Source organism: Pholis gunnellus (assembly GCF_910591455.1).
Source record: "Pholis gunnellus genome assembly, chromosome: 16".
Lineage (NCBI taxonomy): Eukaryota > Metazoa > Chordata > Actinopteri > Perciformes > Pholidae > Pholis > Pholis gunnellus.
The window spans coordinates 19,070,860-19,084,140 of record NC_136543.1 but is presented as its reverse complement, the minus strand read 5'-3'; positions in this window follow the sequence as shown (position 1 = coordinate 19,084,140).

The window sequence follows — 13,281 nt, the reverse complement described above, 5'->3', positions numbered from 1 at the left end:
ACATAAAGAAAGAAAGAACCCGCACACACAGAGAGAGAGAGAGACCTTGGGGCATGGTGGCTGGAGAGTGGAACGCGGCAGAATTAAAGAACAAGCGCGTCCGACAAAGTAGACACTTTGATTTGAATGTCAAGGTTTTTTCAAGGGGAGTGTAGCTGGTGGCCGTCAGAAGCTGGAGTCAGAGTGGTTGTTGTTGTTGCTCCCGTCTGCACAGGTGGGCCAGGGGAACGCAGGGAAAGACTCCAGTCAGCAAATCAGTTTCCTCGTGGCTGTGATGCATTTAGTCTCTTTCTGTGATGAAGAAGAAAAACAGAACACGGACCCGATTATTATGTATAGAAACTCTCCCAGCATTTCTTTCTGACATCTGATACGTATAGTTTTCCGAAACCATTGGGCCAGGATTAGACCTTCTCTCACCAGCTCCCTTTTTTTCATTCTTGCCACAACTATTTCTGTCACTTTTCATATAAATGACCATGTGCAACAATTTCAACGTCTTGAATGGCTCAAGTGTAGCGTTTCATAACAACTCTTCCAATTTCCGACGCGATCAGCCAACACGTCGTACGAACTAGTTTGATCGAGTGTACTTTAGCCCCGACTAGCCTGGTTCCAGACCTCTGATCTGCTGCAAACAGGTGCGGTGTTGTTCCATCACCTCTGGTTGGATCCCATTAGAGCTTGTTGGAAAATGTTCTTTAAAAAGCTAAGTAGCTACTTCCATTGAAAACAGCACAATAATAATGGCGACAGAAATGTCAACAAGCAATAATGAGGATTTATGCAGCTGCACACGTTTTTGTAAGTAAATGAATAAACTAACAACTCTTGAATTGAATGCTGCTACATGGACTGAGACTGGCAGGGCGGATAAACGTCAGCATCATTCAAACAAAACAATACATCCAACAACAAATCAGCCAACATGAACACAATGACGAGCTCAATGAATGATGGGAAACTAAATGGCAATTCAGTCTGATTGTCGGGCTACACTTGACCATGTCCAGAACCTTTTGTTCTTTCAAAAAGGGGATTTTCTCACCTGTCAAGAGTTTGAAGTCCTTTAACTATTGACACCACACTCACAAAGTAACGGCTGCATCCTGCGATGTCTTTGGGAAACAAGAGTCTCTCTTTTGTGATTGATCACAGGAAACACGCTGTTGAACATCTTGTCTCAAACATGACACGGTGAACTTTTTCTACATTTCTCATTCAACTGTGTTTCATGGGGGATGAACAGTATCTGGATCATTGGACATTAATCTGATGTAGTGCGCGATTAAATTACGGACGTGCCTAATAACCGTAATGCTATTGAACCTGAAGTGGTAATTGCCCTGTATCGGGTCTAATCCAAGCACACACTTAAAACTCTCACTGGGGGCACCAAGTCCATTCTCCAGGCTGGCCGCGGTCCAAACTGACACATTTTTGTGAAGCAGCAGAAGGCAGACATGGCCCAGACAGCTCTGTCTCTGCCTATCTGAGGGCTGCAGGGGGCGACTCGACAGCTGCTCAAGGTGAACGACCTAAAGAAGGGGAAGATGAGTCAGAGAATCCGAGGGAATAAAATTGGAAGTGACAGACACAGAGAAAGAGAGAGAAAGAGAGGATCAGTATGCTCAGCTGGGTTTTGAGTGTCAAAGCACCGAGTGCAGTCCTGAATGATGAGCTGTTTCAATGTGAACAGAGGTGTCGGTGCGTCGTGGGAAAAAAACCTGTGCTGTTCATCATTCTAGCAAATATGAAAGGAATGTATTTGGAAAGCATAAAGGGAAACATCAAAATGGTGTACACAAGGCATGAAATGTCACTGGCCAAATAATATCTAATCGAAAGCAACATCATTTATAGGTTTTAGTGAATTAACACCCCTGGATTTAATTTCAAACAACATGCCTGCTTGCATTTACGCTCCCTCCAAAGTACGATTATCTCACTTGATTGGATGTTTAAGGCGCTCAAACGTAAGAAATATTAACATAATAGATAATCCAGTAGTGCAGTTCGTCAAACTGCTACACAAGTTTAGCGTCTCGTTAACCCCAGCCTTAAACCAAAGCCCTGCTTACCTAATCATCATGTGCCGATGGAAGACTACAGAAGCGGTTAAAGTCATCACATTCACCCTGGTTTGCCTGTTCTGTCCACGACTGGACGAGTGACAACTGGGAACCTTGAGTACTCACCCTGACGTCCAACACATAGTGAAGAATAAGGCCGTTTACTTATGGCGTATATTTGTACTTGATGTCGAAGCAAATAACCAAGAAGCATGGATTTACAGCAGAATAATGGAGTCGGTGTTTTATGTACAATCATGACGTCTGTGTTTGAACCATTTTGATGTTCATGGGATAAATCCTGTTCATGAGGGCTAGCATGACTCTGCTATTGTTCACACCCATGGTATATATGCTATTTCTATGAAAATATAAATGTCTAATTATGTATTAACACAGGAAAGAAATAAAATATTTTCAATGCACCGTTCATGTGTCTTGGTGTTTACTGTACATTCTGTCAGTTAGAGAAGTAGGATGACGGGAAACGCTGAATGTAACAGAATGAAAAATATAATTAAAATATATAAAATGATCGATGTTGGAAAATGATTATTATTATGAATCCACAGCAAAGTTTTTACATAAATGTAAATTACATTTTGGTTGATAACTTGTCATGGAGTTGATGTTCAAATTTCCATTTCTTTCTGAGAAATGAAAGGACTTTTTGTCCACGTTGGCTCATTCATCACAAAGTCCATGATCTTATCATTTGGTCTTCATCGGGAAACCACCTGACAGCCAGCAGATCCTTTCAGTAAAAGTAGAAATACCACAGTGGGAGAAATACTCCATCACAGGTAAGAAACCTGCGTTCAATATTGTAAAGTGTTATCAGCAAAATGTACTTAAAGTATCAAAAGTAAAAGTACCAATGAAGCAGAATTGCTCATGTCAGTGTCCTGATATGACGCCTTGTTTTTGTATCATATAATCATGTTTAATCCATAGTAATGTATTATATTTTATATATTGTGTACCTTCATCACAGGTGTTTTGTTTGTAGTAACGATAGCTCGCAGTACAGAGTACAATATTTGACTCTCAAATGAAGTGGGGTAAAAGAATAGAGTAGTGTGAATATATTCAATATATATATATACTTAAGTACCTCAAAATTGTGCTGAAGCACTTGAATACGATGCATTCAGAAAGTATTCAGACTTCTTTCACATGTTGTCATTATGCTTCATTGACATACATTCTCCGAGCGTTTGCTGTGACTCTTGAGGTTTAGTTCAGGTGCTTCCCGTTTCTCTTGATATCTCTTTGAGATGTTTCCTTGATTGGAGCCCACCTGTGGTTGATTTAATTGATTGGACGTAGATAGGAAAGGCACACTGCTGTCTATATAAGGTCCCACAGCTGACAAAGCCTATCCAATGCCTAGCCTCTCAATGAAAGACACGTGAGAGCTTTAAAGGACTCTCAGACTGGTCTGATGAAAATAACATGAAACAGTTTGGCCTCAATGATATCAAGCAGGAAAATGGGCACTGCTCATCACCTGTAGAACACCATCCCAACGGTGAAGCGTGGTGGAGGAGGAGTCATTCTGTAGTGGGGGGGTTAAGTTGACTGGTTAAAGTTGAGAAAGATAAACAGATCCAAGACAGAGTACAGAGATACCCTTAATGAAGACCAGGACCTGAGCACACAGCCAAGACCACACAGGAGTGGTTTAAGAACAACTGTGTGGATGTCCTTGAGTCCCAGCCAGAACCAGGAATTAAACTCATTTGAACATCTCTGGAGAGACCTGAAAATCACTGAAAATCCCCAAATCTAAGTGTGCAAAATTGAGCCCACTTCGCTCAAGATGTAATCCAGCCTTTGGGACAACTGTGATGGGATCATGAACATGTGCATACTTGTATTGAATCCAATCAAACTGCAAAATTTAAATCTCCCACTTTGGTCCGGTTACCTTCCCATCGCTCCAGGAACAGCTGTGAACCTTTTGAGTTTAAATATGCAATCAAACTGAATCACATCCATCAAATAGTCCGTTCATGCTGGCCCGCATCTGATCATTATGGAAGACCTGAATCGGCCCAATACATCAGCTCACTTTAGTGTTTGGCGGATGCTTTTCTCTGTGAATGCTAATGAAGGCTGTGGGTGGCCAAAGATGGCCTCCAGCATATGGGGCGCGACAAGGTGCGATTGGGATTGATGTGGCACCAAGCTTTCAAACGCAAGACTAGTTTATGAGACTGGATGAGCAGCTGCCGTGTGTCAATATTACATCCCCTAACACACACACACACACACACACACACTCCCACACAGTCCTGGGCATCCTGTGGAACCGAAAGCATAAATTAGACTATGTTCACACAACCGCAGGTGTTCACAAACTTGGACGCTGCGCACACACACACACTCGCACATGAGCTAATCTGTGTCAAATAAAATGGTCATATATTTATATATTGCTTCATAATGAATGGGGTAGCGGGTAAATGATGACTCAGTAGATTGTCAGAGGAGGCCGACGGAGCCTAATGATGCAAACACTTCTGTTCTCTCTTCTAGCCTTCGACGGCAAGAGGCGCTGGTGTCTGTGTGATGTGACGTGGACGTCAAAGACAAGAACATGAAGACGAGGACATACAGAGACACACACACACACACACACACACACACACACACACACACACACACACACACACACACACACACACACACTTCTAAACTCAGCTGTATCTCCAAGTCTTTAATAAAGTCTCCTTAATCGAGCTGCTTCTCTCTCAGCCTGCACTCACTGCTGTTATCTGAACATCTAGAGGGAGCAACAATGCAAAATTAATGTCACCACTTCTCCATCCAACCGCTCCCATGCATTAACTGCGGCCGCTGGCAGGCCACATTATGCAATTTATCAGATATGTGAATTAAGAATGGCATCGATTTGCAGCCAGCGTAGATTAATCGTCTTGGAAAACCAGAGCTATGGATTAGTTCCCTTGAATGTTTGCTCGATGCTCAGCCAGTTTTTACCGCAGTGCTCGTCTCGGCTGAACAACATCACCACCGAGCAAACAGCAGTGAAGTTGTTTGTGTGCAGGACATAACCGCCGCATACCCCTCTTTGACCGCTGCAAAGTCTGTTTACCCATGAGATTTTACAGTCTGCCTTCATGTTTAAAGTGAGCAGGGTGTTCATCATGTGGCTCTGTATGTTTGCCTCTACAGAGCGCTGCAGGGAGGGTGTTGTTTTTTTTGTAGGCCAGCCCTGAAGTTAGCGTCGCGCTGGTTCTCTCGCCATGAAGCCGATGGGATGTTTCCACGGGTTTATGGATTATTGCAGAAAATATGCATAAATAAGTTTATGATACTCGCATGTTTTGCTTAACGAGATAATCTTCACAAATGAACGCCACTTTTTATGACTTTTGAAGCGTGAATGCAATCGTTAGAAGTAAAAAAAGTAACGTTGGGCTATAAAGAAGAACTACCCCACCGTGGTACGAACACGGGGCTGTTAGCCATTTGTTTGCAACCTTTTTAAAGACTCATAAAAAGCTTCAAAATTCACAAGAGGAGTATTTACTGAAGCATTTTATGTCAGAGTCAGTGTTCTTTTCAGCAAAAAAAAAAAAGGAACACCAGTTAGTTTAATACGGGGCAGTCAAACAGTGAGTTTTGCTGCGAATAAACACTCGTCCATCCGGAATCACTTGACCTTGATTCCTAAAAAACCTCACCATGAATCTTAAGCCCTTATTGCCGTTTAAGTGCGTATCTGTCCCCTTTCCTGAGACTTCTGCCTGGCTGTATCGCACTGTGCATGGTTTCATCAGTTGGAGCTCCCTTTTGAGGAAAGACTGTTAAATAATGCAGGTGGTTAAGTAAGCTTGTCGGGGCGAATTGTAAAAAAAAAAAAAAGCCTTGCTTCACTGAGTCAGAGCCTGTTAGAGAGAGAGAGGGGGGGGGGGGGAGGCTGCATGACTTTCAGCCCCTCTAGAGTCCTGTTCATATACACACGGCTTGAATACAGAACATGGCAGGGAACGTGTGTGTGTGTGTGTGGTTTGGCTAGCCAGACAGGCTGAGGACCCCTGCCATCGTGTCCTCTCACTGGTGGTTTAAAGATCAGTCTGACACAAGGGTGGTTTTACCTCCTCATGACATCGTTATTGACCCACACTGCCACTTAGACTGTAGGGACTGGAAGAGAACGGGCTTATTAGAATTAGACACGTTACAGCATCATCGTCTGCCAACTGGAGAACATCAGATACTTCTGCAGCCTCAAACGGCAGTCCTCTTAACTGTACTGTGTGTGTGTGTGTGTGTGTGTGTGTGTGTGTGTGTGTGTGTGTGTGTGTGTGCATCACATGGTTGGATAGTGCAAGTCTGCCCCCTGCTGCTGGTAAAAACAAACTGCACCCTCATGTTTTAAAGGGAAACTACGCCCATTTGAAAAGAAATAAAATGAAAAAAATGTATTTTTATAGACTAAGACATTCCAAAAGATTTTAGTAAACATGAACTCTCACAACTGCAAAAACAAAACATTTTGGTATAAATAAGAAAAACAACAAAGTCGGTCTCCCATGCATTGTCTATTTAAAAGAAGTAAAGACAAAGTAAAATATTACTTTGGAAGAAGAAATTAAATTGAAGGACATTCAGCTACAACTAGATCAAATGTTTTTAGACTTGACATAAGAAGTGTTCATTAGCTCAAGAGCTAAGTGGCTAGAGGAAGGGGAAAAGAACACACATCTATTTTAAAGGAAATTATTAACGCTCCTTATTATTGACGGTGCTTCCTCAAACATCCAAAGTTAATCGCCAATTTTGTCACAGCATTTTATGAAAATTATATAAATCCAAATGTAATGCAAACAATTTAAGTTATCTGGAAAAAGCATCTACCTATATCCCCTCAATTGATGAAGAACTTAAATCTATGTGTGACTCTGACTTGACAGCTAATCAAATCAAAGAGGCATTATTCTCAATGAACAAAGACTAATCCCGGCTAATAATGGTCTATCTCTAGAATTGTAAATGCATGATGGGAATTTATTCAAAATCTATTAATCTGAATGTACAAAGATTGCATCAGTCGGGGAGAGATGGCAACTATGATCAAACAAATCATTATAAGTCTTATCCCGAAACCCCATAAAGACCCTTTATTAATAGAACAATGGCAAAACTCTTCTAACAATAGAATTTACGAGTTTGGCCTTAATATATGCAAACTGATTACAGAAAGGGCTGGATCCCATTATTATTTATCACAGGATTAATGAAAAATCGACATATTAGTTGTAACAGAAGGATCATTTTATATTTGTTGGATTATACAGATGCAGTTTAAGTCTAAGACTCTTATTTAGTTTCTTTTAAACGGCTTTTGACACAATCAAACACAAATTTACTTTACAGTCCCTGAAAACATTTGGCTTTGGCAATAACTTTGTTTACACTGTCAGTATGTTTCATGAAGGTATTAACAGCTCGGCTATAATTAATTTAAATACCTCAAAAGATTCCAGGTCAGTGTTTTTTCATGTTCCCTCTTTATTTAAGACCTTACAAAAGGTATAAAAACAAAACACATTGTAAGAAATGACTTTTATACAAGAATTTCAACTGATTATTAACTATAACTATAACACTCATTTAGAGAATCACACATTTCAAAGACACAGCAAGCGCTCATAAGACATATAAGGGAATAGTTTATGAGGAGTATTAGGAATACAAATTAAATACGACGAAAACCAAACATGTTTATATTTTTCAAACTAATTTCAAACCTCCCTACATGCTCTAAAGTCACGAGAAGAAATCTTCTTTTTAACAGCAAACATGCAAATAAAGTTCTATTTGCAATGGACTGCAAGTGATACAATGAACAGATAAATGATATATGAGGTTCTGTAGATACAAAGCATGCAACCAAACATATTAATCCACAAAAGTAAAGTAAAATATTTAGTGAAACTGAAATAGGAACTGAGAGATCGTGTTGCAGTTAAAACCACGATGTCCGCTGCACAACGAGCACTCAGCCGCACGACCCTAAAAAAAAGCAGAAAAATATAAGTCAAACTATTATTGTCTTTCATGTAAAAAGTCAGACAGGAAGATCAATATCACTCTTGTATTTGTACAGCTATCATACGCTTAGCTTAGCACAAAGACTGGAACCAGAGGTAAACAGCTGGGCTGGTTCTTCCCAGAAATCTGTCTTGCTGCACCTCTAAAACTCATTATCATATCATGTTTGTGCAACTTGCCAGGTATACGCTAGCTGTTTCCCTCTATATTAAGTCTCTGTACTAATAATATTAACTGAACAGATATGACAGTGTTATTGATCTTCTCATCTGACTTTCAGCATTAAAGCAAATTTGCTTATTTTCCAAAATGTCCAACTAATGCTTCAGATATGCAATTCAATCAACCAACCCACAAAATAATTGTCTCCCTTGTTTAGAAAAATACAAAAAGTACCTTCATCTTTCTTCTTCTTTTGCTCTTTGTGAAAAGCCTGCCCATCCTTCAGGGTCCAGCGGAGTTTAAAGTCTGATATCCCACTTTTCTCCAGTTTAGCATGCAGCTGTAGAGAAATGAAGTGAAATCTGTGAATATCACATCATTACCTTATAACCTTTATTACACATCTCCCTTTGCTCTCCATCCACTGAAGAACATAAATATGTTACCCAGAGATGTCTTCCTTTCTTGAAATTTTTAAATTGTATTTTCATTTGTGTAAATTTTAAATCTTTGTGTAAAAAGACTTGTGCACCAGTGTCCAGAATCTAAACAAACAAAAGAGCAAAGTTGTAAGAAAACCCTGAAACGGTGTGTTTATTTTCTCTGAAGGAAGCTGCAAATGTTATCATGGCCTGCTGCTAGTAGTGACCTAGTTTACACCCAAACCAAGGAGAATACCATCAGTTTACTGAGGTCATTTGTGGAGTTACAGGTTACTTTAGAAAAAGCTCCATTCAGGACTAGCACCACCTCTGTTATGGAGCCGGTCCAGGATGCTCCTTCATGAGAGTTTAGCAAACGTTAGAGTTCCTGGGGAAGTTGACACTGCAAAAAAGATTGTTACCAGGGGGAGCGTTAGGTTAAGCAGCTTCAAGATTACTGTACCTGCTCTGTAATCTGCTGCTGAAGGGCGGGATCAGTCAGGTCGGCCTCAGACTGGAACCTTAACTTGAACGTTTGTTGCTGCTGACGTGTATAAACATTTTGACAGATGAAATAGTTAGTCACGTTACAGCCAACATCCCACCACGTTCCTGTGGTTGGCTTGACCGCAACACAGGATTTCACCGCATCCCCTATGTTTTTAGGCTGGTACTGGTTCCAGTTAGTGAAGGTGGTGGGGGTCTGGTCGGACCAGTAAGCCCAGGTATGTCTGTGGAGACCGATCCAGGCGAAACCAGCATATGTGAAGATTGAGGCGATGTCATTACTCTCAGACAGGTTCCTCACACTGGCGAGGTCTGTGTAGTTGGACCTACAGTATGTCCTAGCATCGTACCAGTTCATCTTTGTGTTCACAAAAATTAACTTGGTAGGACCATTTTCTGAAAGAAAAAATTGAGTTTGTCATTATATCCATTAAGGTAAAGACAGATAATCTTACAATAGATTCACCATTGAAGTCTCTGCAGTATTTTCTGACTACAAATAATTGTACTTTCGTGCGGCAAAAAAATTCTACAACACCAAGATTATCGACTTTCTCATCTGATCGCTGTCATTGCTTGTGTGCATGTGTGTGTGTCTGTGTGTGTGTGTGTGTGTGTGTGTGTGTGTGTGTGTGTGTGTGTGTGTATTGAAGTGGTGAAATAGATGATCTTGTTGTTGATGAGCGGAAGAGAAGGTACTGACCACTCTGCCCAGGATAGGATATGCTGATCAACACAAACAAAAACTCACCTGATCCAATTAAAAATGACACATGTTGTTCGGTTTATAACCTGTAGGCTATATTTCATGACACAAATATCTAGCATAACTATAGTGTATTAATATAGTATTATTGTATGCATTATTATTGTAAAATACACCATTTTTGCTTCATGTAATATAATTCAAATCTAACACTCAAACATAAGATTGAAATTAAGATGGTATATCAAATTTTACTAAATTATTTTCAATACACGTTCGCATGAGAGACAAGTTAGGAGTGAGAGTAATACAGAGGGTGAGAGGGAGAACAGTTTTACTTGAACATTTTCATTAAACATTGTCAACAATCAGTATCAAATGTTTTGTGATCAATTTAGCCTCTTTTGTATTTTCAGATTGTAGGGAGGAACCATTCAATGCAACATGTAACCTATTCTCATGTTTTACTGCTTGACATTTATACTAATGTCGACTTTAATGCTACCGTTATCAAATTGTTGCACTGCAAACATTTTGAAATGGACCAAAATCCCCGTACTGGACCTCGGTATTTCTAAAACCAGATGTAGGACTATGAGTCAGTTCAGTTTAATAACAATAAAGAACATTTACAGTAATGTATTTACAAATCATGTAAATATTCAAATGCTACATGATGGATATAATGGTTATTAGTGATTGATTTTTATTGTAACATCCATTTTTAGTGTTGCTATAGGGTTGGAATGTTGGTTGTTTCAACACTTTGCTGTTATGAATCTTTTTTATGAATAAAACTATTTTAGTGATGAAGATCACATGAGCTGCAAACCAATCAGAGTTTAAAATCATTATGTCAAACTAAATGCAAGCTTTTAATCTAACTTTTCTCCTTGCTTGAGTCCCTGAAGAATATTTTCTTTTCTTTGTGATAAAACTGTTATAAAGCAACTTGCAACTGAACTCGGTAAACATCTTTCTCACCATAATAGCAGACTGCACGATAGGGATCTTGACACGGAAAGTCAATCCAAAGCCCATCTGACTGAATCAAAGTGCAGGTCTCGTTGTAGTTCTTATTGTCAGGCTCATCTATCTTCCAGTTACTATACTCATACGCATTTCCCAGTGCCCACTTCCATCCCTCCATGTTATCATAAAGCCCTATCCACGCATAGTCTCCTATAAGGCCCTTCAATTCACTGAGCAGCCTGTCGTTGTCGCTTTGATTTTCTACGGTGGCAAGGTCAGTGAACTTCTCTCTGCAGTAACTCTGAGCGTCGGTCCAGGTCTTCAACATCTCTACATAGTGGTACTCTCTGATGACGCTGGTAGACCAAGCAGACAGCACTGGTGGATAAAGGACTGTTTTTAATTTACACTCATTTATTCTACTGTACTTCAATAACCATGCAACAAAAAACAACCATTGTTAAATGTATATCATTATCACCACTGTAAATATGTGTTACTGACTCCTTTACACACAACTTCCACAATCATTTCTCTGACCTGAGAGAGTGAGCACCAACAGCAGTGTCTTCTTCATCCTGGAAATAAAAACATAACTTTGTGCAGTTGTTTGTTTCACAGGACACGGGACAGGAAATATTTTTTTACTAAAAGTAAAAATGCCTGAGATTACTGAAAATGTACATAAGCAAAGTCAAACAAATGCAATTTTTAAGACAAAAGTCCAGGTTGATTTGTGGGGAGTGTTGATAGTTTGACTCATTGTCGTGGAGTTTACGTTTGTCTGCTTCCATCGATTTGTATGTACCCATGTATTTATTAATTCCATTAGGACAAACTTTGTGTTTTTAGAAATGTTCTGCATCATGATACTCTTTATAGTTGTGTTTTAAATCCCTAATACAAATCAAATCCATTCAAATGGGATTAGTGATGAGAAACATTTGGGAAATGCAAGTTTTAAATCGAGGAATTATAGCTTAATTATTGGCATATAAGGTGAAATTGAAATGACCTAAAACTTTACAACTAGATCACTCATACATATAACAGGTCGAACAGTTGTTTAGTGAGGTAAGCCTATCAAACTCAAAGAAGAAGATAGAAAACATCAAAGAAAGGAAGAAGATCATCAGGTCTACCTCAGAAAGTTCCAGCTCTTGTTCCTTCACGTTGTTTCAACACATCTCAAACCTTTAGTTAGTATTCCCTTAATTTTATTCACTTTCTCTCCTCCGTCTCCAAGGTAATATGCAAAGTAATGTCATTGATTTGAATCTGACTTTGGACTACAGGATGTAGAAATATACAAATCAAGGTGGAGAAATTGAGCTTGTGACCTTCAACTCGGTCACGAGCCAACAGGCATGAAAGCAGCTGGTATTAGTATAAAGAGTAGTTAACCCATATGATAACGTCATTTTAGAGAATGTCTATCAAACCAGCACCTGCATATCTTGAACTGGAGAGAGAGCCTATCCCAGCATGCACTGGTGGAGGAGCACAGACAGATACCCGAACAATTCATTACAGAGCTTTTTGTTGATTGAGGAGTTCATACATTCACTTTGATAATTGATAGAAACCTTCATTATGAACATTATTAGATATTTATTTTAAAAGCAGCAATACTACAACTTTTAACATTACAAGTGAAAGTTCTGCATTCAAAACCGCATTTGAGGAAAAGTAACTATGAAGAGTTAAATGTACTAAAAGTCGAGAACAAGTAAAGCATCAAAATATGTCATTTTTTAAATAAAACAATTCTCCAAATACCATCTGTTTAAGCCCATAGTTTAACCCCACTAACCCCATAGTTTAATTTCCCATCTGGCAAAGTTGACTGGGAAATATCTTTGGTTGCTATCAGTGGTTTAGGAAATACTAAAGTAATTATGTTTCAGTCAGGAACACTCTCGTTATAGATTTTTACCATTTATTGCAACAAATGGAATACAGTTAAACTTGGCGATAATGGCTCCGCTCTTTGAATGCTCCCCGGATTAGCCAGCAGCTACTGAGCTAAGACCGGGAGCACGAGCAATAACCCCCCTGGGTTTACAGGACAGAGGTACATTTTTTTAAATACATTTCAAACATTTGCCAGAAGATGAACTAACAAAGAGGTGGAGGCTGGGGTGGAGGAGGCGAAGCTTCGCCAGCAGTGAGGTCTGTAGCAGCGTAGATGTAGAATGAATCAGTGAGAAGGAAGCCATATTTAAATAAACCTCCGTGAAGTGAGAGTGGGCTGTGATTGGTGCGTGGCCGATCGGAAGCTATGATTCAATCGGCTGGCTGTCAGCTGGTTACAGCTGGGGCGTATAACTTCCGTGTCCTGCATGAATTTACG